The sequence below is a fragment of the Cervus elaphus genome, chromosome 5 (assembly GCF_910594005.1).
Source record: "Cervus elaphus chromosome 5, mCerEla1.1, whole genome shotgun sequence".
NCBI classification, from domain to species: domain Eukaryota; kingdom Metazoa; phylum Chordata; class Mammalia; order Artiodactyla; family Cervidae; genus Cervus; species Cervus elaphus.
Genome location: NC_057819.1, coordinates 87,657,110 through 87,662,838, shown reverse-complemented (window position 1 = coordinate 87,662,838; position 5,729 = coordinate 87,657,110).

Sequence of the window (5,729 nt, the reverse complement as noted above, 5' to 3'; positions counted from 1 at the left end):
ACTGCAATGAAAAGAATAAAATACTTAGGAATAAATCTACCTAAAGAAACAAAAGACCCATATATAGAAAACTATAAAACACTGATGAAAGAAATCAAAGATGACACAAATAGATGGAGAACTATACCATGTTCATGGATCAGAAGAATCAATACAGTGAAAATGAGTATAATCAAAGCAATCTATAGATTTGATGCAATCCCTATCAAGCTACCAATGGTATTTTTCAGAGAACTAGAACAAATAACTTCAAATTTGTATGGAAATACAAAAAACCTTGAATAGCCAAAGAAATCTTGAGAAAGAAGAATGAAACTGGAGGAATCAACCTGCCTGACTTCAAACTATACTACAAAGCTATAGTCATCAAGACAGTATGGTACTGGCACAAAGACAGAAAAATAGATCAATGGAACAAAATAGAAAGCCTATAGATAAATCCACACACCTGTGGACACCTTATCTTTGACAAAGGAGGCAAGAATATACAATGGAGAAAAGACAATCTCTTTAACAAGTGGTGCTGGGAAAACTGGTCAACCACTTGTAAAAGAATGAAACTAAAAAAAAAAAAAGAATGAAACTAGAACACTTTCTAACACCATACACAAAAATAAACTCAAAATGGATTAAAGATCTAAATGTAACACCAGAAACTATAAAACTCCTAGAGGAAAACATAGGCAAAACACTCTGATATAAACCACAGCAGGATCCTCTATGACCCACCTCCCAGAGTAATGGAAGTAAGAGCAAAGATAAACAAATGGGAACTAATTAAATTTAAAAGTTTTTGCACAACGAAGGAAACTATAAGCAAGGTGAAAAGACAGCCTTCAGAATGGGAGAAAATAATAGCAAACGAAGCAACTGACAAAAAATTCATCTCAAAAATATACAAGCAGCTCCTGCAGCTCAATTCCAGAAAAATAAATGACCCAATCAAAAAATGGGCCAAAGAACTAAACAGACATTTCTCCAAAGAAGACATACAGATGGCTAACAAACACATGAAAAGATGCTCAACATCACTCATTATCAGAGAAATGCAAATCAAAACCACAATGAGGTACCATCTCATGCTGGTCAGAATGGCTGCTATCAAAAAGTCTACAAACAATAAAGGCTGGACAGGGTGCAGAGAATAGGGAGCCCTCTTACACTGTTGGTGGGAATGCAAACAGTACAGCCACTATAGAGAATAGTGTGGAGATTCCATAAAAAACTGACAATAGAACTGCCATAAGACCCAGCAATACCACTCCTGGGCATACACACCGAGGAAACCAGAATGGAAAGAGACACGTGTACCACAATGTTCATCGCAGCACTGTTTGTAAGAGCCAGGACATAGCAGCAACCTAGATGAATGGATAAGAAAGCTGTGGTACATATACACAATGGAATATTAATCAGCCATTAAAAGAATGCACTTGAATCAGTTCTAATAAGGTGGATGACACTGGAGCCTATTATACAGAGTGAAGTAAGTCAGAAAGAAAAACACCAATACAGTATATTAACACATATATATGGATTTAGAAAGATGGTAACTATCACCCTATATGCGAGACAGCAAAAGAGACACAGATGTAAAGAACAGACTTTTGGACTCTGTGGGAGAAGGCGAGGGTGGGATGATTTGAGAGAATAGCATTGAATCATGTTTGTTATCATATGTGTAATAGATCTCCAGGCTAGGTTCAATGCATGATACAAGGTGCTCAGGGCTGGTGCACTGGGATGACCCTGAGAGATGGGATGGGGAAGGAGGTGAGAGGGAGGTTCAGGATGGGGAACACATGTACACCCATGGCTAATTCATGTCAATGTATGGCAAAAACCACTACAATATTATAAAGTAATTAGCCTCCAATTAAAATAAATAAATTTTTTTAAAAACTCAAGTTTTCAGTAATATAAGAGCATGTCCAAAATTATGTATTCAGAGGCCACTTAGTTTTAATTTGGTTGTCTGAACCACAGCTACTCCCGTTTGACTTTTGAATGCGTTCCCTTTCTCAATGGCCAAAGCAGATGCACAGTGCATGTCTGAAGGACCACAAGGTGGGCTGCTCTGGTCAGGAAAATTTAAGTTCAGCCATGTATAAACCTTCTGACTTCCTCAATATGTGCAGATTCTTCCATCATTTCTCTTTTTAATTGCAAATCTTTCAACAGAAAGCACTGATGATTAAAATATCCACCCCTCAATATGGTGCTGGCTTCTAGTCTAGATTCAGACTGTGTCCCTAGGCCTCCTTTATATTCACCTAATCATTCATATTGAGGGAAAACTAATCAGATCTCGTGAACAGGCTCAGAAGTTACGTTAATGAGGAAACACTTTAGAGGCCATATATTTTATCCAGTTGTTACACAAGCATTATACATATGCTTTTTAAATTTTTCTTTTTTTTTTGGGCCACACCATGCAGTATGTGGAACTTCCCTGATCAGGAATCAGACTCAAGCCCCGCTGTAGTAGAAGTACACAGTTTTAACCACTGGACCATCAGGGGCTTCCCAGGGGGTTTAGTGGGTTAAGAACCCACCTGCCAATGCAGGAGACATAAGACATGCAGTTTCTATCCCTGAGTCAGGAAGATCCCCTGGAGGATGGCATGGCAATCCACTCCAGTATTCTTGCCTGGAGAATCCCAACGGACAGAGGAGTTTCACAGGCTACAGTCCATAGCGTCACAAAGAACTTGACACGACTGAGCAACTGACACACACACCATCAAGGAAGCCCCTATGTTAGCTTTTTACTTTTTAAAATTTTCTTATTTAATGTGTGTGCTTCTTTACAGCTTTTTAAGAAAGAAAAAAAAGTTTTTTGACTACGCTGGGTCTTGGTTGCTGTGTGCAGCTTTCTCTGGTTGTGGCGAGCAGGGGCTACTCTCTATTGCAGTGTGTGGGCTTCTCACTGCAGTGGCTTCTCTTGTTGCGAAGCATGGGCTCTAGGACACGTGGGGCTCAGTAGCTGTGCCACTCGAGATTAGCTTTCCGCACACCATGTGGGATCTTCCAAACCGGGAATTGAACCTGTGTTCCCTACAGATTCTTAATCACTGGACCCCCAGGGAAGCCCCCCTACATGTGTTTTTAGTCATAGATTTAAAGCAAACAGTGTCACACTTCATGAGTAGTTTTACTCTGTGACAATTTCACCAGAAAATTTTTTCTTTCCATCCAGAACATCAGGGCAAAAGTATGGCTAGCACAATAACTTTCATAAATACAGAGCTCAATTAACAGAACTGGAATATTGTTCTCTCTAAAATTACCCTCATTCCACCAAACACAGCCCATCAAAAGTAATTTGTTTGCAAAATAAGCCTGGTCAATTGACCACACTCAGAGTCTCACCATGCAATGAGACTCCTCCAAACTGACTGAGGGAGAACTCCTTGGGAGTCTCAGACAGAATTCCCAAAAGGCCCCTGGAAGCCAGCGAAGCCATGCAAAGGCCTGCTCTCAGGCTATACGTGATGGATTTCTCAGTCCCCAAAATATTAAGATTCCTGCACATGCCCGGAGATAGTCTCTATCACCACCTGAGAAGGCTGCTCAGAACCTAAGGATCTCTAACTTCTGGAGGGACAGGTAGAGACGAAAAATGTTTTAATTCTACCCACAGGTGTAGTTTACCAAATGGCTGTAAATCATACCCAACTTGAGTGAAAGGGCTTCTTCATATCTGAAAAACACAGATCAAAAACAGTAACATTCCAGACAAAACCCATAAATGGTATAACCATATTTACCAGGTCATTCAGTAACCAGTCTTTCTGTTAACTTTTTATGAAGACATCAGGTCTTCTATTAGGATTCTTCAAGTTCTTACCCAGTTCAACAGTATCCCATGAAAGTCGCCCAGTTGTGTGCGACTCTTTGCAACCACATGGACTATAGTCCATGGAATTGTCCAGGCCAGAATACTGGAGTGGGTAGCCTTTCCCTTCTCCAGGGGATTTTCCCAACCCAGGGATCGAATCCAGGTCTCCTGCACTGCAGGTGGATTCTTTGCCAGCTGAGCCACAGGGAAGCCCAAGAATACTGGAGTGAGTAGCCGATCCCGTCTCCAGCAGATCTTCCTGAGCCAGGAATTGAACCAGGGTCTCCTGCATTGCAGGCAGATTCTTTACCAACTGAGCTATCAGTTCAGCAGTATAAGATGAAATTTATCAGACCTGTTATGGTCAAGAGGCTCTTCCTACGAATCTTCTTGAAGATGAAGCATTTTTTGCTAAAACATCAGAGTACAGCAATAACAAATGTCTAAAGTCTTTTAAAAAGGCACAAATGATCACAATGTGATGGATAAAGAAACTTGGTTACAAGAATTATGACTAATTATAATCTTAGCCCTTGAGAATCTTAATCTCTGGCAAAAAAAAAAAAAAAAACAAGAAGCAAGTAATCATGCACTTTCTGACTGGAAAACTTAATGTTAATCTTCCTCTCCTAAGCAAACAAAGATAGGTAAACTTAGACTTGCCCAGTAATTAATACTTCAATATTTTATCCTGTTTGAAATGACTCATGAATTCTCTTCTTTCAACTTCATTTTCAAAGTCACCAAAATCTAGGGAGACTATTTTAGGTAGACATTCCCAAAATATAATTATTTCTACAGAGTTTACCTAAAAGCTTTTTTTCCCTTCTTTACCCTTAGAGGTCATGTAAGATTAAAGTTCCAGAGAGCCCAGATAGATTATTTACATCTCAGAGGCACAAGAGAAATACCAAATACTTCTTGAAAGATAGGTTTGCCAATGACAAAAGGCTCACTCTGATACAATAGCAGAGCCATTAGAGGCCATTGCTCTCCAGATCTCTTGGTGGCCCCCCTTCAGCAAGGACAGACACCCTAGGATTACCCCTGCAACTTTCAGGCCCCACAGGGACAGTCCCCTCATGGACAGTCCCTGCAGCTTTCCATTCCCCATCCTGTGTTTTCCAACATCTTGGCACTAGTGGGAGTTTCTTCAGTTTCTTGATTGGCTCCACCAGTTTCTGGACTGCACACTCAGGCCTACAAGGCCCGTGTTTGCCCAGCTTCAAGACTGAACAGGCTGGAGTCAGCAACAGAGAACCAATGGTTTAATGGATGGGGGAGTTTATATGTCTGAAGCAAGTTTCTGGAGAGATACCCCACTGTGGGCAGTGGACAGTGGGCAGGACATGGTGGCAGGCTTTGCTCCAGAATTAGATTTTTAAAGAATTACTTTTGTAGACATTGCAACTCCAAGTCCAGGGAACTTACAAAACCAATTTTATTAGAAACAGCATTTACAAGGATAACTATTTGGTGCAGTGTTGTAACTGATTTAATGCAGTCAGAAAGAAAGAACACTTTTTCCTTATTTTGCTGAAGTTAGAAGAGCCTACAGTTTCAAGTCAAGAGGATGAAATTCCATGTGCAAGCACAGACAAGAGAAAGAAAAAGTCACAACTTATAATATGGGAGAAGGGGAGTAGAATAGGACTAGTAATAAATGGAATATTAGTCATGTAATGTTTTAAATTTCCATTAGTTGTACAAATGTTTTGTGGTTATTTTTTAGACTAGAAACATTTTTCAAATGTTTTGTATGGACAGAAAAATAAGAAATGCATTGGCGTTATTAAATAGCAGGGCTTCCCTGGTGGCTTAGATGGTGAAGAATCTGCCTGCAATGTGGGAGGCCTGGGTTGGATCCCTGGGTCAGAAAGATCCCCTG